The sequence below is a fragment of the Cervus canadensis genome, chromosome 15 (assembly GCF_019320065.1).
Source record: "Cervus canadensis isolate Bull #8, Minnesota chromosome 15, ASM1932006v1, whole genome shotgun sequence".
Classification (NCBI taxonomy): Eukaryota; Metazoa; Chordata; class Mammalia; order Artiodactyla; family Cervidae; genus Cervus; species Cervus canadensis.
In genome coordinates, this window is record NC_057400.1 from 69260896 (window position 1) to 69282807 (window position 21912).

General features: G+C 43.6%; 1 protein-coding gene across 4 annotated transcripts in view; it reads right to left on the minus strand.

Annotated features, from left to right (window-relative positions):
- Positions 1 to 21912, minus strand: part of LOC122453685 (liprin-alpha-1-like) — a 160234-nt gene that overhangs the window by 61332 nt on the left and 76990 nt on the right. The window lies entirely within an intron of this gene.

Sequence of the window (21912 nt, forward strand, 5' to 3'; positions counted from 1 at the left end):
AAGTCTGTCACTGTTTCCATTGTTTCCCCATCGATTTGCCTTGAAGCGATGGGACCGGATGTCATGATTTTAGTTTTCTCAATGTTGAGTTTTAAGCCAGCTTTTTCACTCTCCTCTAGCACTTCCATCAAGAGGCTCTTTAGTCCCTCTTCACTTTCTGCCATAAGGGTGGTATCATCTGCATATCTGAGGTTACTGATATTTCTTCAGGCAACCTTGATTCCAGCTGTGCTTCATCCAGCCCAACATTTTGCACCCTGCATGTAAGTTAAATAAGCAGGGTGACAATATACAGCCTTGACATACTCCTTTCCCAATTTGGAAAGGAGTCCATTGTTCCATGTTCAGTTCTAAGTGTTGCTTCTTGACCTGTATACAGATTTCTCAGGAGGCAGGTAAGGTGGTCTGGTATTTCCATCTCTTTAAGAACTTTCCACAGTTCGTTGTGATCCATACAGTCAAAGGCTTTGGCACAGTCAAGAAAGTAGATGTTTTTCTGGAACTCTCTTGATTTTACCATGATTCAACGGATGGAGGCAATCTGATCTCTTGTTCCTCTGCCTTTTCTAAATACAGCTTGAACATCTGCAAGTTCATGGTTCAAATATTGTTGAAGCCTGCCTTGGAGACTTTGGAGCATTATTTTGCTAGCATGTGAGAAGAGTGCAATCGTCCAGTAGTTTGAATATTCTTTAGCATTGCCTTTCTTTGGGATTGGAATGAAAACCGACCTTTTCCAGTCCTGTGGCCACTGCTGAGTTTTCCAAATTTCCTGGCACATTGAGTGCAACACTTTCAGAGCATCATCTTTTAGGGTTTGAAATGGCTCAACTGGAATTCCATCACCTCCACTAGCTTTGTCTGTAGTGATGCTTCCTAAGGCCCATTTGACACCACACTCTAGGATGTCTGATTCTAGATGAGGGATCACACCATCATGGTTATCTGGCTCATGGAGATCTTTTTTGCATAGGTCATCTGTGCATTTTTGCCACCTCTTCTTAATATCTTCTGCTTCTGTTATGTCCAAACCGTTTCTGGCCTTTATTGTGCTCATCTTTGCATGAAATGTTCCCCTGGTATTTCTGATTTTCTTGAAGAGATCTCTAGTCTTTCCCATTCTGTTGTTTTTGTCTATTTCTTTGCATTGTTCACTGAGGAAGGTTTTCTTAACTCTCCTTGCTTTTCTTTGGAACTCTGCATTCAGATGGGTATATCTTTGCTTTTCTCCTTTGCCTTTAGCTTCGCTTCTTTTTCAGCTATTTGTAAGGCCTCCTTAGATGGCCATTTTGCTTTTTGCATTTCTTTTTCTTGGGGATGGTCTTGATCACTGCCTCCTGGACAATATCATGAACCTACGTCCATAGTTCTTCAGGCACTCTGTCTATCAGATCTACTCCCTTGAATCTGTTTGTCACTTCCACTGAATAATCATAAGGGATTTGATTTAGGTCATACTTGAATGGTCTCCAACTGTTTGTGACACCACGGATGGTCATCTGCCAGGATCCTCTGTCCATGGGATTCTCCAGGCAAGAATACTGCAGTGGGTTGCCATTCCCCTCTCCAGGGCATCTTCCTGACCTAGGCATCGAACCTAGGTCTCCTGAATTGTAGGCAGATTCAGGGGTCTTCCCTACTTTCTTCAATTTAAGTCTGAACTTGGCCATAAGGAGCTCATGATCTGAGCCACAGTGAGCTCCTGGTCTTATTTTTGCTGACTGTATAGAGCCTCTCCATCTTTGACTGCAAATGATATAATCAATCTGATTCAGTTTTGAGCATCTGGTGATGTCCATGTATACAGTCATCCCTTGTGTTGTTGGAAGAGGCTGTTCCCTATGACCAGTGCGTTCTCTTGGCAAAACTCTGTTAGCCTTTGCCCTGCTTCATTTCATACTCCAAGGCCTATTACTATTCTATTTTCCATCTCTTTAATTTTGTCATTTTGAAAGTGTTATATAAATGGAATCATATAGTATGTAACCCATAGCCTTTTGATACTGACTTATTTTCACTCAGTATAATTGTGTTGCAATACTGCCAAGTGTTGAGTGTATTGAAAGCTCATTTCTTTCCATTGCTGTATAGTAATCCATGGTGTGAATGCCCCATGTCCAGGGGCAAAGGAGAAGCCCCAACAAGAGGATAGGAAGGGCGAAATCATGTTTAGAATCAAACCCCATACCCACCAGAGATGCTCAGATGGCTCAAAGAAAGCCTTGTGCACACAAGGACCCAGAGACCCCACAGAGACTGAGCCAGGCCTGCCTTTGAGTGTCTGAGTGTCTCCTGCAGAGGCCTGGGTCAGCAGTGGCCAGCCATGGGGTCATGGGCTCTGGCTGCAGCAGACCTGGGTCATGCAGCGTGTGGCATAAGCCCTCGTGGAGGAGGTCACCGTTTGCACCACCACAGAGCCGCCGAGCAGATGACCCACAAACCGTACAATTATACCAAAGAAATTCTCACCCTGTTAAGAAAGTTCTAGGACCCACAACAGATTTCCCAACCTGGGGATCCAGCAGGGGGACTGAGAACCCCCAGGGAATTCTCTTTGGAGGCCAGTGAGATTTGATTACAGAACTTCCACAGGACCAGGGACACAGATTTGGAGTACATGTTTGTTTGTGCAAACACAGTACAAGACTTTGTGCACACCAGGAGCCAAGAGAGAGGAGCAGTGTCCCCACAAGAGACTGAGCCGGACTTTCCTCCGAGTGTCCAGGAGTCTCTGGTGGAGGCACGGGTCGACAGTGGCCTGCTGCGGGGTCCAGGCGCTGAACACAACAGTGTGTGCACACGTCCTTTTGAAGGTCACCATTGCCACAATTACCCGGACCACAGTTTGCCTCAGGGCAAACAAGGGGGAGAGAACACAGCCCCGCCCATCAACAGAGAGTCAGATTCAAGATTTACTGAGCATGGCTCCGCCCACCAGAATAAGACCTAGTTTCCCCCACAGTCAGTCTCTCCCATGAGGAAGCTTCCACAAGCCTCTTATTCTTATCCATCAGAGGGCAGACAGAGTGAAAACCACAGTCACAGAGAACTAACCAAACTGATCACATGGATCACAGCCTTGTCTAACTCAATGAAACTATGAGCCATGCCATGTAGGCCCACCCAAGAGGGACGGATCATGGTGGAGAGTTCTGACAAAACGTGGTCCACAGGAGAAGGGAGTGGTAAACCACTTCAGTTTTCCTGCCTTGAGAAGCCCACGAACAGTGGGAGAAAACTTACATCAGCACAAAAAATATGCACATACCTATGGCTGATTCATGCTGAGGTTTGACAGAAAACAGCCACAGTCTGTAAAGCAATTATTCTTCATTAAAAAAAGAAACTTAATGTTCTGCTAGGGGTAATTGTAGTAATGGCAACCTCCTTCAACAGGCCTTGTGCCCGCACTGTTGTATTCAGGGCCTCTGCCCCCAGCAGGCCACTGTCGGCCCACGCCTCCGCCAGACTCCTGGACACTCACAGGCAGGCACGGCTCAGTCCCGTGGGGACACTGCTCCTATTTCCTGGCGCCTCGTGCTCACAAGGTTTTGTCTGTGCCCTCTAAGAGTCTGTTGCAGGAAGTCCTGTGGAAGTTCCATAATCAAATTACAGAAGTGGCAGGAAATAGCCCAAAACTGAAAGCAACCCAAATGTCCCTCAGTGTATAAAGCAAATGTTAGAGCATTCATACCATGGAATATTATTCAGCAGTGCAAAGAAATGAGCTTTAGATACACTCAACACTCGGCTGGATCGCAACAGAATTAATACTGAGTGAAAATAAGTCAGTATCAAAAGGCTATGGGTTACATACTATATGATTCCATTTATATAACACTTTCACAATGACAAAACTAAGAGATGGAAATCAGAATAGAAACTGTCAGGGATTAGTAAAGAGGAAAGGGATCTTTGCAGAGGTGGAACAATTGTGTATCTTTTTTTTCACTTGGCTGCATGACTTGCAGGATCGGTCCCTATCAGGGATTGAACCTCATCCCCAGAACTGAAAGCTCTGAGTCCTAACCACTGGACCACCAGGGAATTTCCAACAATTCTGTCTCTTGATTGTAGTGATGGTTAGACAAATCAGCACATGTGATACAGCTGTATAGAACTACACACACAAACATGCATGCACATACACTCATTCACATACACACACAAGTGGATGTGAAACTGGCAAAACTGAAAAAAGGTCCATAAAAAATACCCATGTCAGTTTTCGGGTTTTAGCATTGTACTATACTTCTGTGAGATGTCATCATCGGGGAAAACTGGGGAAAGGCTACACAGGACCTTTGGGTACTATGGATGCTGTTTCTTGTGAATCTGGAATTATTTCAAAATAAAAACTTAAAAGAAAAAACAAATCAACAGGGCCCATTGGTCATCTGTTCCTTAATTTCCCCAAACATGTACCTCCTTTGAATACCCAACATTGGCATATGGCCATCTGCTCCGGACACCCAGGAAAGAAGCTGACTTCAGTCTCTCCCTGCCCGCATCCAGTTAGGTACCACTTCCTAACTCAGTCAGCCCTGATAAAAATCTCAGGAGCAGATTTCCCCCTCTCTTATCACTGCCACCCCAGAGCCATCTGACCACATCCATCCCTGTCAGTCTCGGCTTCACCCAAATCCAATTTCAACTTTCCTGTGAGTCAATTTCACCAACACAGAATTCCTCACCCCAAATATTGTCATGTTTTCCACATCTGTGCCTTTCAGCAAACTTTCTCCCACCTGCTGGGAAAGTCCTCATATCCTCTCTCAAGCTTATATGAACTTGTACAAATGGCCTCAAATCTTGCCTCATGATGAAGATTACTCCAGGCCCCCCAAGATCAAGTAACTGTCACCTCTTCAGCAACTACCCTGTTCTTCCCACAGAATTCTATCCTAGCACTTGTCACCTTAACCTGTAATTATTTAGATGTGTGTTTGAAACCCACCTCCTAATTTTACAATCATCCATATGGTGGTTAGTTTCTCTCATCTTACTTGAATAGAGAATATGCATGTTGGCCTTCCTGATGGTCTAGGGGTTAAGAATCCACTGCCAATGCAGGAGACAGAGGGTGGATCCCTGGTCTGGGAAGACTGCACATGCCGTGGGGCAACTAAATGCACAAGCCACAACTACTGAAGCCCATGCACCCTGGAGCCTGTACTCCACAGCAAGAGAAGCTACTGCAATGGAGCCCGAGCACTGAAACTAGAGGGTAGCCCCTGCCTGCTGCAATTAGAAAAGGCCCATGCAAAGCAACAAAGACTCAGAGCAGCCAAAATATAAAAAATAATAAAAAAATTTAAAACTATGCATGTTAAGTACATTAGGAATGGAACAGCATTTTCTGGGTTGAACTGAGGATGTCTCAGCAATTTCAAGCAAAAATCCTTCTGTATTATTAAATGACTACTTAAATAGACCTTTAATACATCATACATCTCAGAGTTTATGGCTGGTCTCTATACTACTTGTAGGCCTGTATTTCCTCTAAACTTGAAAACTAGCTTTTTTCAAGACATGTATTCTTCATAGTCCACAGACCAAGATACCACAGTCCCACAAATCTTTCCTCCCCAGGTAAAATGAACAACTGGAATGTTGTTAAATGCCAAGGGCTGAGGGGAATTTGCAAAATGGTAGTCATGTACACACAGCAATGGTGAACACAGACACACAGCAATGGAGACACAGACAATAGCTATGGTGGACACATGCACACAGCAATAGCGGACAGACCCATAGTGATGGTGGACACTGACACACAGCAATCTCAAACTGAATGGCTATTCAGGGCCCCTGAAAATATCACAACCACATGTTGGCAAATCTTTGTATATTGGTGAGTAAACAAAAAGTTCAGAACCAAATACAGATCTAGAATCATTCAATTTCCTAAATAAGTTATTGACTAGGAAAAAGAAAAAGCACAACCTAAAAGTTGAGAATTATGTTTCATTTGGGGACTTTACTGAGAATTATAGCCTGGGAGACAGCGTCTCAGAGAGCTATGAGGGAGAGAGCTCAAAGAGGTAAGGGAGGAGCCAGAATGTATAGAAGAAGTCTTTGCTGGCAAAACAAAACAAAAATCATGTCATCAAAGATCGAGATTACTGCCAATCACAAATAGGCCAGCATCTCAATTTAATGATTATAGTTGCCTTTCTGTGAATGGGCAGATGTAAGAGTCTGGGCTCACTGAAATCATTCCTTTGATGTGCATGTTAAAGGGGTCCTGTCTGGGGCCTGCATCCTGCTTCTCTCCACCCCAATCCCTTCAGGTACACCATCAGGGGCAGCTGCAGTGACCAAGAGCTTAATGGCAAGCAACATTCCTTGTTTACTAAAATGGCAGGCAACATTTTTTTGTCCAATGTTAAGTGAAGGAAAATATAGGAATTTTATGTCCTCATAAAGACATTTGACTATTCCTTTAATTAACTAATTGTCCAGCTAAAGATGAGTTGTTGCAATCAAGGGAGACAAGGAGGGGAAGTGTGGATGATGCATCTGTCAAGAAGAATGTTAAAACCATCAAATGCTATTCCTGTTCATGAATGTTCATGTTATACCTGTCAGGACCTCACTCTGGTAGTTGCTAAAGCCCTTAGCAGTACCTGCAACCATCAACACTTGACACCACTGAAATACCTCTGCCTTATTCACAAGGAAACCCAGATGGTCTTCCACATGAACTGTTACTCTCCTGTATCATCAGCAGAATGGTGGTGGTGGAGGTGTAGCCACTAAGTCGTGTCTGACTCTTGCAGCCCCATGAACTATTGTCAGGTACAGTTCCGGCGAGGCAGAAAAGGAAAGACGACCTCAACAGAAGTAGGTTACCTTTATTCAGGCAAGGAGGGGCGACAGTCAGCCTAATGACCAGGCTGAGCGCCGAAAGGGATCAGGGAGGCTTCATACTTATAGAGGGGTTTGTGGAAGCGATAAGGGAAACGTCAATCAAGTGGGATATTTTGAGTATTCTTTTGTTGAGATGACACTTGTAGTTGGGCAGGGGGTGATAAGTCTTCTGGGTGGGTGTAGGGGGTGGTAGGTTTCCGGACAGGGGGTGATAAGTTCCAGATAGATGCAGCTGGCCTGGAGCATCAGGATGGAACTAAAGTTATACTTTGTTTTCTCCGAAGTTAGATGATTCAGCAAGGGGCCTTTGAGACTGTTGTTCTCTTTTCTAGGCCCAAAAGACTCCTTCAACTATAGCCCGCCAGGTTCCTCTGTCCATGGAGTTTCTCAGGCAAGAATGCTGGGGTGGGTTGCCATTTTCTTCTCCAGGGGATATTCCTAACCCAAGATTTAAGCCAAGTCTCCTGTACTGCAGGTAGATTCTTTACAAACTGAGCCACCGGGAGAGCTTTAAAGGGATTTAAAGAAGGTGTCGGGAACGTGCGGGGCACAAGCTTGGAAGCACTCATCTTACCTGCTAGCACCATCCCTCTAGTGTCTGCCCGCCAGCATGGACAGTCACTGGAAAGGTTCAGTACACGTACGTCAGGAGAGACTGTCTGCCCAGGAGAGCTGGAGGTAGTTATTAAATAGGGGAGGACAGAAGGCACTTCCTGTACTCCACCATTCGTGAATGTTCCCAGACAGAGAAACTAGAGGTAGATCACACAACAGAATTTGTATACAAACAGTCACTGGCAGAAACAGACACGAATTCTCAACAACTCAGCACTACACACGAGGATGTGCGATTTGTGTTCCTGCAAGGGGAGACTTCCAGAGGGACAGAAAGAAACTGCAAGGAAAGCAGAAGCAAACAAGAGCTCCCAGCATCAAATACAGTTTAGGTTTAAAACTAAGCCATCAGGAAAAAGCACAGTGGGGATCAAAGCCAGTGTCAAACCAACATAAAAATCCCTCCAAATTTTAAAAAATTTATCAAGGATTCATTCTCCATGGACTCTTAAAAATTTACGATCATACTGCTCATTTTATTTATTCCCTACTTTGAGAAAAGTGATTATAATTTCCCCAAACCTTCCTTTTTTCTAACTGAAGTAGCTGACTCATAAGGTCGAGTGAGTCTCAGGTGTGCACCAAAGTGATTGAGTCACACACGTGTGTGTACACCTATTCCTTTTCAGATTCTTTTCCCATATAGGCTATTACAGAATATTGGGAAGAGTTCCCTGTGCTACACAGTAGGTACCTGAAAATAATCTATTTTATATATACTAGTGAAAAGAAAGGGAAGTCACTCAGTTGTGTCTGACTCGTGGCGACCCCATGGACTGTAACCTACCAGGTTCCTCGGTCCATGGGATCTTCCCATATATGGTAGTGTGTACGTGCTAATCCCAAACCCCTAATTTGCCTCTCCCGCTTTCCCCTTTGATAACCATTAGTTTGTTTTCGAGGTCTGTAAGTCTATTTCTGTTTTCTAAATAAGTGAATTTGTAGCCTTTTTTAGATTCCACATATAAGTGAAGAATTTGAGGACAGCAGTATTAGCAGATCTTTTTTCTTCTCTCTTTTGAGAAACCTTGGGTACCTTGTTCCAGGCGAGTACATAGTAAAAGACAGCCCTGTGATTTATAAACAGGTCTGTGGTTGCAGCAGAATTTCTCAGGGAAGTGTGAACACTGGAAAGGCACAACACAGCAACCCTCCCTCCATTCCAGCCTTTCAAGCAATGTCTGTGCTCCCAGCTCTAGACGGATGCCACACATCCCCTCCACAGACCGACTGCTTTCACCATCTACTCCTTGTGTTAAGGGGATGGGACTTAGAGTGCACTATGATATATTCTGTGTCAAATTATTATTGCATTGAATGTGATCTCATTGGAATACTTTCATGATTATTAAAAATTTATGCATAAAAATTTATGCATATTTCACTCCCCCCAAATATATCCTCTTTGCTGGGGATGGAGGGCAGAAACAGGCATCCAGCATATTTCCTAGAAGCATTCTATAGACAAAGCATAAATTGGAAAAGAAAACGTGTAAGCATAAATTATTTTTCAAAGCATTAATACTGTTGTTGTTCAGTCACCAAGTCGTGTCCAAGTCTTTGGGAGACCATGGACTGCAGCACGTCAGGCTTCCCTTTCCTTCGCTATCTCTGAGTTTGCTCAAACTCACGTCCATTGAGTTGGTGATGCCATCTGACCATCTCATCCTCTGCCACTCCCTTCTCCTCCTGCCCTCAATTTCTTCCAGCATCAGGGTCTTTTCCAATGAGTCGAGTGTTCACATCCAGTGGTCAAAGTGTTGGAGCTTCAGATTCAGCAACAGTCCTTCCAATTAATTGTGTGATAGTCATTTTACAATGGTACATTATTCTCTGCTGTACAAGGAAGTGAATCATTTATATGTATACATCAATCCACTCGCCTTTGAGCTTCCCACCCATCCCCTCATTCTTCTTCTTTAGGTCAAGGGAGAGCACCAAGCTGAGCTCCGTATGCTACACAGCCGCTTTCCACTAGCTCTCGTTTTAAAGACCTGAGGACTGTTAGAAATAAATAAAGGACATTTAAAAACAAACAGAGAGCAACAACAGGAGACACGCCAGCACTGCATGCGTGTCAGCGCTCCTCTCTCAGCTCGGCCCCCCTCCCCGCCCCCTGGGGTCCTCCAGTCCCTTCTCTGTATCTGTGCCTCTGTCTGAGCTCTGGAGATGAGCTCATCGGTCCCGTTTCTCTACATACGCAGGGCTTAGTTGCTCAGTCCTGTCCATTCTGTAGCCTGCAAGGCTCCTCTGGCAATGGACTGCGTCCTTCAGGCTCCTTTGCCCAAGGGGAGTCTCCACACAAGTATACAAGAGTCAGTTGCCATGCCCTTTCCCAGGGTATCTGCCCAAACCAGGGATCAAACTCAGGTTTCCCACATTGCAGGCAGATTCTTTACCGTCTGAGCCACAAGGGAAGCTCAACAATAGTGGAATGGGTAGCTTATCCTTTCTTAGGGCATCTTGTCAATCCAGGAATTCAACTGGGGCCCCATGCATTACAGGAGGATTCTTCACCAGCTGAGCTACCATGGAAGCCTCTCTCTCTATGTGTGTGTGTATACATATATACATGTATAGATTCGTATATACAAACATATATACGTGTGTGTATATATATACACGAATACACAATATTGTTTTTGATTTTCTGTCTCATTTCACTTCATGACTGACTGTCCATCCACATCTCTTCAGAGAACCCACTTTCATTTCTTTAATGGCTACACAACATTACACCGTACATATGCAGTGCCGGGAGCCAGCACACGAGATCCCACCCATGACAAGGGCATGAGGAGAAGGCCTGCCAAGCACGGCAGATCAGGACTTCAGGGATTTCGAAAAGCTGCCCGGCGCTCACATTAAAGATGATCTCGTTCTTTCTGATGCTTGCTATATTAGACTACTCCCTAATTTCTGTGACACAGGTAGAAGGCCTTCCCCAATTTCTCTCCAAACAGAGTCAACTTAGAACTTTAATCAACATGTCCCCCGGATGCCGGTATCCTATAAGATTATCCAGGATGAAAAGAGTGTTTCAATTCAGACCCCTTTGCTGGCATTCTAGCCTGCTTGGCAAATGCGTATTAATGTAACACAAAAATATTATTTTAAAAGTGGTTAGAATTGTTCAGTTTAACCAGGAATGCTAAACAGGGGCTGCCTCACTGGAGCTGCAGAGTCTTTGTGTTGTAAACCTTTTAGATAAATTCAACTAATAACTTCTGCAAAAGGACTAACCTTTGTGTTCATTAAAGAATAGATTACAGGAAAACAGCTTTTCATTCACCTAGGTCATAAAATGTCAATAGGACCCGAGGCCAGAAGATAATGTAAAAGACACTCACAAAGAACTTACTGGAAACACCCTGGTTTCCTGAGGGACAAGATGATGTAATGTTAAACTTTCTTCCCCTAAAAATGTACTAACTTAGGGTATAAAAGCTATGGTAAAAAAATAAAGCATTGCCAGACTCTGCCAGACCCTGCAAACACCCCCGTCTGGTCATTCTCTCTCTCTCTCTCTCTCCCCACCTCCCTCGCGGACTTGGCCCTATTAAGGCTGGTCTCACTTCTCTCTCTCGCCGACGCCGTTCATCCTGAGGGTACCCCTGGATCCTGCTGAGGCTGGACCCCGGCAATGCAGCACCTTTCCCTGCCCATTTCTCTGTTGAGGGACATTTAGGGTGATTCCATGTCCTGCTGCTGCTGCTAAGTCGCTTCAGTCGTGTCCGATTCTGTGCAACCCCATAGATGGCAGCCCACCAGGCTCTTCTGTCCCTGGGATTCTCCAGGCAAGAAAACTGGAGTGGGCTCCCATTTCCTTCTCCAATGCATGAAAGTGAAAAGTGAAAGTGAAGTCGCTCAGTCCTGTCCAACTCTTCCTGACCCCATGGACTGTAATCTACCAGGGTCCTCCGTCCATGGGATTTTCCAGGCAAGAGTACTGGAGTGAGTTGCCATTTCCTTCTCCAGATTCCATGTCCTAGTTATTGTAAAAAGGGCTGCAATGAACATGAGCGTGCATGTGTCTTTCTGAACTATGGTAGCCTCACCAAACCTAGTGGGATTGCTGGGTGGTAGGGTCGTTCTATTTTCAGTTTTTTAAGGAACCTGCATACTGCCCTCCACAGTGGCTCTATCAATTTACATTGCCACCAACAGTGCAACAGGGGTCTCTCTTCTCTACATTCTCTCCGGCATTGGTTCTAGAGTTTTTGATCATAGGTATTGTGACTGATGTGAGCTAATATCTCATTTGCAGTTTTGATTTGCATTTCTCGAATAGTGATAGAATAGTGAATGATGTTGAGATTCTGCTGTTTGGTATTCCATCCTGTGACTTACTTATACAATACAGAAGAACACTTGAATAGATTCTGATTGACCCTTTGCACTATATAAAATGATAGGCTTAGACAAATGCATATTGACAGGTATTCATCCTAAACGATCACTTCCAATTCCCACTCCATGATCTGCTAATCATCTATGTAGCTTTACTTTTCCAAGAATGTCACAATGGGGTCATACTGGGTGCAGCCTATTCAACTGGATTCTTTCACTTAGCCATATGCATTGAAGATTTATCCCTGTCTTCCAAGGGTTGATGTTTCATTCCTTTCCACTGTTGAGTGTTATTCCTTTGCATGTACACAGGAGGAAAATAAATTTCCTTCTCCCCTTCTTGGTTGAGCCCTCCTTCTCCATGATTGAACACATTTTATCAGGAGAAAAACAGAAGTTCAATTAACATGTATACCTTTTGCATAGAGAGGAGATGTCAAGGAAAACTGAGTCACTCCCTGAAATGACTTAAGACTTCACCCTAAATGGCTCTTCAGCCCCAAACAGAAAAAAGACCTTGAGGGGAAGGCGGAAGCCATTTATGGCAGGTTACCATGCAAAGCACAGTAAATAAATAGATGATTGTTTGCAGATTGAAGTCCTGACTTCTTCACTGATAAGTGTTCCTTCCTTGAGATGTAATTATCCTCCTCCTAGGTTCAAAGAGGCACACCCTTACAAATGGTGATTTCCCTAATAAATGTAAATGTACCTCACAGAAGGGCGACCTCAGTCTTCCCTGGTGAGCCAGCTGCTAAGAATCTGCCTGCTAAAGCGGTGGACACATGTTCTGTCCCTGATCCAGGAGTCTCCCACATGCCTCAGGGCAGCTGAGCTCATGCACACCTGCTGAGCCAGTGCTCTAGAGCCGGGAGCCACAGCTCCTAAAGGCGGGCACCCCAAGTCCTGAGCCTGCACCCCTGGAGCCCGTGCTCTGCACCCAGAGGGGAACCCGCGTCCACAACTAGAGAACGCCCGCCCAGAGCGACGGAGACACAGCGTGGCCTAAAGACATGAGCAAATCTTAAAAAAAATAGGGGGCAACCTCTACTCAGTTGTTTTTTTTTTTTTTTTCAAATTAATCAAACTAAAATAAGTCAGACAGACCTAATTTGGGGTGGTGTGTTCTGGTCCCCTTGATATCTGTATACACCAATTGCTTGCACGTTCATCTACTGAAGGATATCCTGATGTCTTCACGTTTGTAGCCACTGTGAATAGAACTGCCACGCGAAGTTGCATCCTCATTTGCATTTGGACTTAGAATCTCAGAGCAACTGCCTAATTACTGAAAGCGCAGTGGCTGGATCCCAAGGTGAGACCTGTGGAGCTTTGGGGAAAACTGCCAGACTGTCTCTCGTGGGCGCTGCACAGGCATCCCACCAGCAACCAGGAATGGTTCCTGTGGCTCCTCATCCTCCAGCAATGACTATTATCTTATCTTTGGGGTTTGGCAGTCCTAAGAGGTGTGGTGTGAGATATCACGATTTTAATGTGTACTTCCCTGATTGTACATGACGGTGAGCCTATGTGCTATTTATTTTTAACAACTAAGGAAATTCTGATATGGGTGACAAAGTGAGTAAAGTTTGAAGTCATATGCCAAGTGAACAAGCTAAAGAGAAATGGGCAAATAATCTATGGTTCCACTGTGAGATGCCCAGATAAGCCCACTGCAAACACAAAGCAGAATAAGGCTGCCAGGGGATAAGGGGACTTGGACCTGTTGGACTTGGACAAGGGCCAGTGACTGTGTATGATGATGGTGCTGGTCAGTCAGCCAGCCAGTTCAGTCGCTCAGTCATGTCCGACTCTTTGCGACCCCATGAATCGCAGCACGCCAGGCCTACCTGTGCATCAACAACTCCTGGAGTTTACCCAAACTCATGTCCATCGAGTCAGTGATGCCATCTAAGCATCTCATCCTCTGTCGTCCCCTTCTCCTCGAGCCTTCAATCTTTCTCAACATCAGGGTCTTTTCAAATGAGTCAGCTCTTTGCATCAGGTGGCCAAAGTATTGGAGTTTCAGCTTCAGCATCAGTCCTTCCAATGAACACCCAGGACTGATTTCCTTTAGGATGGACTGCTTGGATCTCCTTGCAGTCCAAGGGACTCTCAAGAGTCTTCTCCAACACCACAGTTCAAAAGCATCAGTTTTCTGTGCTCAGCATGAGACACAGGACACAGCCAGAAGCAGCACCTCCTCACACAGATTTCCAGTCAGTGCCTGTCAACTTTCTACAGCCCCGGTTTCACTCCTTTGGGTCTGAGAGCTCAAGGCCTCATGAAATTGAGGTGTTCTCCTTCTCAGACAAAGGAACCTAGCACACAGCCCCCTGCCTCACTCTGCCAGCCAAGGTTAGCAGCTCCTCTTACTGAAGAGCCACGGGTCACATGTGTCCTATAGAAGTCCTCAAATTCACACCAACAATGCCAACGAGAAGATCTAGGGTGGGGGAGGGCTGAGCTTAATGAAATTATCACCAGAGGCGCCAGACCGCCACCTGCTAAGGTGTGTGGCATCAACTTCCCACTGGCCTGACATCTTGGAGGTCATGTCCTCAAACTGGTGACAAGACACCTAGGAGGGACACTCTGGCAACACGATCAGCAGGTAGTGAGACCTGCAGGGAAAAGTGGAAGTGGACAGAAGGTGGATCCTGCAGCAAGAGCAGATTCTCCGAGTTGCTGTGCTTGGCATGTGCTATGCTTAGTTGCTCAGTCCTGTCCTACTCTGAGAACTCAGTACCTTTACAGATAAGCAAAGGTGAAGACATTCAGCACCACCAAAGTAGCTTGACAACAAATATAAAAGGATGTTCTCTAGGCAGGAAATAGAAGGGAGTGAATAGACATAAAAAAAAAAAAAACCCAGAATAATAAAGTAAATAATGATAGTATCATGCATATCAATAATTACCTTAAATATAAAAGGATTAAATGGTCCAACTGAAACACAGACTGGCTCAATGGAAACAAAAAACAGGCCACATAAAAATGCTGTCAATAATACATCCACCTCAGACCTAGGGACACACACAGACTAATACTGAGGGCCTGGAAAATGGTTTTCCATGCAAATGGCAATTAAAAGAAAGCTGGAGTAGCAATTCTCATATCAGATAAAATAGACATTTCAAGAAAGACTATTACAAGAGACAAGGAAGGACACTACACAACGATAAAGAGATCAATCCAGGAAGAAGATATTGCAATAATAATACACACGCATCCAACACAGGAGCCCCTAAATACATAAGACATACAGAAACAAACATCAAACAGGAAATTGACAATAAGAAAATAATACTAGGGGATATTAACACCTCACTTAGACCAATGGACAGATCATCCACAAAGAATATTAATACAGAAACATACACCTTAAATCACACTTTAGACTGCTGCTGCTAAGTCACTTCAGTCGTGTCCGACTCTGCGACCCCATAGACGGCAGCCCACTAGGCACCCCTGTCCCTGGGATTCCCCAGGCAAGAGTACTGGAGTGGGGTGCCATTGCCTTCTCCACACATTAGACCAGATGGACCTTATTGCTATCTTTAGCATATTTCATCATCAAACAGCAGAATGCATTTTTTTTCCCCTTAAATGCACATGAACACTCTCTGGAACGGATCACACCTTGGGTCACAAATCAAGCCTTGGCACAGTTAAGAAACTGAAATCATAGCAAGCATCTTTTCTGATCACACTGATACAGGATTAGGGATCATTGATAAGAAACATTTGTAAAAAACACAAACACATGGAGAACTCAAACAGGTCACTGAAGAAATCAAAGAGGAAATTTAAAAATCCCGAAAAACAAATGGCAATGAATAAATGACAACCCAAAACCGATGTGATGCAATAAAAGCAATGCTAAGAGGGAAGTTTATAGCAAGACAAGAAGCCTACCTCAAGAAATGAAAAGAACATCAAATGACCTAATCTAACACCTAAAGAACCTAGAAAAAGAAGGAAAAGGGCCACAAAACCTCCAAAGTTAGCAGAAGGAAAGAAATCATAAAGATCAGAGCAGAAATTAATGGAAATGAAGGAAACACTAGCAAAGATCAATAAAACAATAAGATACATCTTGGAGAACATAAACAAAATTGACAAATCATGAGCCAGACTCATCAAGAAAAATAGGGCAAAGACTCAAATCAACTCGAAATGAAAAAGGAGATGTTACAACAGACAACACAGAAAGAGAACCGATCATGAGAGACAATCAGAAACAACTGCATGACAATAAAATGGATAACCTGGAACAAATGGACAAATTCTTAGAAAAGTACAATCTTCTAAGACTGAACCAGGAAGAAACAGAAAATATGAATCAATCAAGCACTAACACCAGTCACAAGCTGTTAGAGCTGGTGAACACATGAATCACAAGCACTACTAACTGTGATCAAAAGTCTCCAACAAACAAACGGCCAGGACTTCACAGGTGAATGCCTCAAATGGTAGAGATGTGATAATACCTATGCTGGTCAAACTCTTCCACAAAAATGTGGAGGGAGGAGCATGCCCAACTCATTCTGTGAGGCCACCATCACCATGAACCAAAATGAAGCAGAAATGCCACGCAGAAAAGAAAATTACAGGCTAACATCACTGATGAACATCAACACAAAAATCCCGAGGAAAATGCTAGCAAAAACAAAACTAAACAAAAACACAGTAAAAGGGTCATACATCAAGTTCAAGGGGGGTTTATCCCCAGGATGCAAAGATTCTTCACTATGTGCAAATCAATCAATGTGATACACTATATAAACAAACTGAAAGATAAAAACCACATGATAATCTCAATCGATGCAGAGAAAGGTTTTGACAAAATTAAACACCAGTTTATGATTTAAAGAATGCCCCATAACTGGACATGGAAGAGACCTACCTCAACATAAGAAAGGGCATATAGGAAAATCTCTCAGCAAACATTAGTTTCAGTGGTGTCAACATGCAAGCTTTTCCTCTGAGATCAGGATCAAGACTATGGTGCCCATTCTCATTCCTATTATTCAATACAGTTTTGTAAGTCATAGACACAGCAATCAGAGAAGAAAACAAAAAAGAATGCATACTGGAAAAGAAGAAGTCCATCTCTCCTGGATTGCAGAGGACCTGTTTCTATTCACAGAAGACCCTAAAGATAGAACCAGAAAATTACTAGAGCTAATCAGTGAATCTACTAAAGCACAGGATACAAAAGTAATACACAGAAATCCTTTGCATACTTATCACACAACAAGAAAAATCAGCAAGAGAAATTAAGGACACAGTGCCATTCCCCACTGAAACAAGAAACATAGCGTAGCTAGGAATGCTGTTGCTGCTAAGTCGCATCAGTCATGTCCGACTCTGTGCGACCCCATAGGCGGGTGCCCACCAGGATCCCCCGTCCCTGGGATTCTCCAGGCAAGAACACTGGAGTGGGTTGCCATGTCCTTCTCCAAGGCATGAAAGTGAAACGTGAAAGTGAAGTCACTCAGTCATGTCTGACTCTTCGGGACCCCATGGTCTGTAGCCTACCAGGCTCCTCCATCCTTGGGATTTTCCAGGCAAGACTACTGGAGTGGGTTGCCAGTTTCTTCTCCAATAGCTAGGAATAAACCTACCTAAACAGACAAAACATGTGTATGCAGAAAGACAGGCTGTATGATGAAAGATACAAAGATGAAACAAACAGATAGAAAGATATGCCATGTTCTTGACTTGAAGGAAATCAATGTTGTGAAAATCACTCTACTACCCAAGGCAATCTGTAGATTCAATTCACCCCTATCAAACAACCAAACACATTTTTTAAAGAACTAGGACTAATAATTTTACAATGTATATGGCAGAAGAAAAGACCCAGAAGGGCCAAAGCAACCTTGGAAAGAAATGTAGAACTGGAGGAATCAACCTTTCTGACTTCAGACTATATGACCAAGCTAGAGTCATCAAGACACTATGGTACAGGCACAAAAATAGCAACATAGAGCAATGGACCAAGATGCAAAGTGGAGGGGTAAACCCACACTCCTACAGGCACCTTCCCTTTGACAAGGGAGGCAAGAATGCACAATGGAGAAAGGACAGAAAAGAGCGCCTCCTCTCGAAGTGGTGCTGGGAAACTGGACAACTACAAGGAAAAGAATGAAATTAGTACACTGCTTCACACTATACACAAAAATGAATTCACAATGGATTGAAGACCAACAGTACGGCCAGGAACTATAAAATTGTGAGAGGAAAAAATAGGCAGAACACTCGTTGACATTTATCACAGCAAGATCCTCTTTGATCCACCTCTGAGAATGACTGAGATAAAAAACCAAAATTTTAAAAGTGGCATCTAGAGAAACTGCAAATTATTTAAGCAGCAAAGAAAACTATAAACAAGATGAAAAGACAACCCTCAGAGCAGGAGAAAATAATTGTAAAACAAGGAATTGGCAAAGGATTATCTACAAAGTACACAAGTAGATCATCGAGCCTAATATCAGAAAAAAAGCAACCAATTGAAAAGTTGAGCAGAAGACATGAAGAAGGCCACCAAACATATGAAAAGATGCTCCACATCGCTCATTATTATGGAAATGCTAATCAAAACGACATGAGGTATCACCTCACACCAGTCAGAATGGCCATCATCAACAATTCTACAAATAATAAATGCTGGACAGGACATGGAAGAAAGGGAACCCTCTTGCACTGTGGGCAGACATGGAAATGGATGCAGCCACTATGGAGAAGGAGTGTAGGTTTCTTAAAAACGTAGGAAGAAAACTACCATAGCATGCAACAATCCTCTACTGGCCATATACCCCAGAAAACCATACCTCTAAAAAGACATATGTACCCCAATGTCCATTGCAGAACTATTTAAAATAGCCAGGGCATGGAAGCAACCTAATGTCTATCAAGAGAACAATGGATAAAGACGTTGTGGAACATATACACAATGGAATATTACTCAGCCGGGAAAAGGAACAGCTATGAGTCAGTTTAACTGAGGTGGATGAACCTAGAAACTGTGATACAGAGGGAAGTAAGTCAGAAAGAGAAAAACAAACATACTATATTAATGCATACACATGGAATCTTGTAAAAGTGTACTGGTGAATATTTGAAGGGCAGAAGTAAATGCACAGATGTAGAGGAAGGACTTGTGAACTCAGCTGGAGAAGGAGAAGGTGGAACAAATTGAGAGACTAGCATTGAAACATCACCACTACCATATGTAAAATAGCTAGCTAGTGGGAAGTTCCTATATAACATACGGAGCCCAGGATGGTGGCCTGTGATGACCTAGAGGGTGGGATGGCGGGAAGTGGGAGGCAAGCTCACCAAAGAGTGGACAATGTACTTCTGGCCTATTCGTGTTGGTGCATGAGGAAAACCAACCACACATTGTAAAGCAGTTATCCATCAACTAAAAAGAAATAAATACAATCTGAAAACTATCATTCAATACATCTGTACAGTCATCTAAAGCTATATGGGATCATCTTCTATCCCTAGCTATTTTTCCACTACAAGTGCTTATAAATGTCATTACAGGTTTTGAAAATATGATTTTAGTAGCTACACAGTATTGCTTAATATCTCATACAGAAATAATAAAACTTCACTCTCAACATAGAAACATAATACCAAAAAGGGTTCCATTTTAAACTAAGGCTTGCATTTTCATTCAGTTTCATAAGAATTCCTCTGAAGATCTAAAATTCTTACGAAAAATAAATCATGTGGAGTCCTTCTTGCTTTCATCTGTTCTGCCTTATTGTCATTTACTTCTAAGGACTCTTGGATTTTGACATTTTTGCCTTAGACTGTAATTTTTGCCTGAGATAAAATCTTAAATTTAGATATTAAGAATGTCAAGGAGCACTCTTGTAAGTGTGAGTCACTCAGTCATGTCCAGTTATTCGTGACCCATGGACTGTAGCCCACCAGATCCTCTGTCCACAGAATTTTCTAGGCAAGAATATTGGAGTGGGTAGCCATTCCTTTCTTGAGGGGCTATTCCTGACCCAGGGGTCAAACCCAGGTCTCCCACATTGCAGACAGATTCGTTACCAAACAAACCACCAGAGAACCCTGACCCTGGTGTACACGGATGTAAAAATCCTCAAAAGAATATTAGCAAACCAAATTGAAGATACATTAAAAGAAGCATACACGATGATCAAATGGAATTGATTCTGTGCCTGCGAGCATGATTTATTATCTGCACATCAATCCCTGTGATACACAATATGAGCAAAACTAAGAATGAAATCATGTGATCTTCTCAACGATTGCAGAAAAAGCTTTCGACAAAGTGTAACATCAATTTGGCTACAATGTCTCAATATAGTGGCTATACATGGAACATCCTAAAGGGTATATAAGACAAGCCCACAGCTAACATCCAACTCAGTGGTAAAGAGGTGAAAGATTTTCCTAAAAGATCAGGAATAGTACAAGGATGCCCACTCTCATCACTCTTGTTCAACACAGAGGGGGAAGTGTCCTACCCAGCATAACTAGGCAAGAAAGGGAAATAAAAAGCATCCCCATAGGAACAGATGAAGTTACACTGCCACTATTCGATTATGACAGGATTTATATGACACCCTAAAAACTCCACCAAGTAACAAGCTTTAAAACTAATAAATTCAGCAACAGAGCAGGATATGAAACATCAGAGAGAGAACAGAACAGTCTCATATACAAATGCATCAAAAAAAAAAAAAAAATAACCAAACCTGAAATAAATTGAATCGAGGAGCAGAAACACCTGTACAGTCATGGGCTCCAAGACAAAGAGTCTGGGTTCACATCCTACCTTACTCACTGACCTGCAGAGTGACTCAGGGCAAATCACACAGTGAACTGAGGCTCAACATATTCAACTGAAAAATGGGCACAAATCCAGTATCTCTTCCCAGGGCCGTGAAACTCCAAGGAAATACTTACTTAGGCCCGGGGGTTGGAGTGTCTCCGGGAGCCTCTCCTTGTATGAAATTCGTCTAGAAATGGGCTCTCCTGATCCTGTGGGTGAGGGTCAAGTGTAGAGCCTGGGAGACAAATGGGACTGGACAAGGATGAGGACAAAAAAAGGACAAAAAAACTAGTTCTGTGTCAGGGAGGGACGCCATCTCCTTTCCAGATCTCAGAGCAGGGCCTGCACCGAGGGCCCGGGGGATGCACAATCAGATGTGAACTCCAAACCCCTCACAGCAGGCATGGAGCCTTCCTGGCAAGAACCGTCTCTCTGGTCCAGGCTCCATTGCGATGTGGTGCTGCTCCCTGAGTGCTCCATGTCCCCACCAGGCAAAGAGGAGCTCTTGGGGGTTGGGGGTCTATTAAACCACAGGTGCCTGAGAGTCAGAACGACACAAGGACTAACAACATTGAAATTAGCTACATTAAAAAAAAAAAAATGACAGAAGCACAGACGAGGCAGGGGATGAGAAGGAGAAGGATTGACTACCTCTCAAGTCTTTAGCAGAAATATCTCCACACCAGCTCAGCAGAGCCCACAGGAGGAAAATATAATGGCAAAGCAGGCTATGGGTATATCTCTACACTGTTGGACCCAGGGACCCACGTCCCAATCCACCAACATCACTTTGTGTATCCAGAGATGAAGAGGAAGAAACACAGAGCTTGCCTGAGGAAGTCTCAGCCAGACTTAATAGTGGGGTTGCTGAGCATGGTCACATGGTCACTATGGACTCAGCCCGTCCTCCGTGCTCACATCCTCTGTCCTCACAGAAACATACATGGTTCACTACAGAGAACCCTCTGAGGGTACTTGTGTACACTAGAAACTGGCAAAGGTGAAATGCGAAGCGAAGACACAGACATGGAAACGTGCCTCTGGGGTGCTGTACAAATTACCAAAGAACTGAAGTTTTTGATACTTGGCATTTTTAAAACAGCTTCTTAATGTGTAAACGCAGAAAGGACACTTCCAGGAGAAAGGACAAAGGAATCCTCCCATTGGGACAACTTGGTATCCATGTGGGAAGGTACCTCGAAAAACACCACCAAACCAATTAGACACCTACTAACAGCCAACAATTG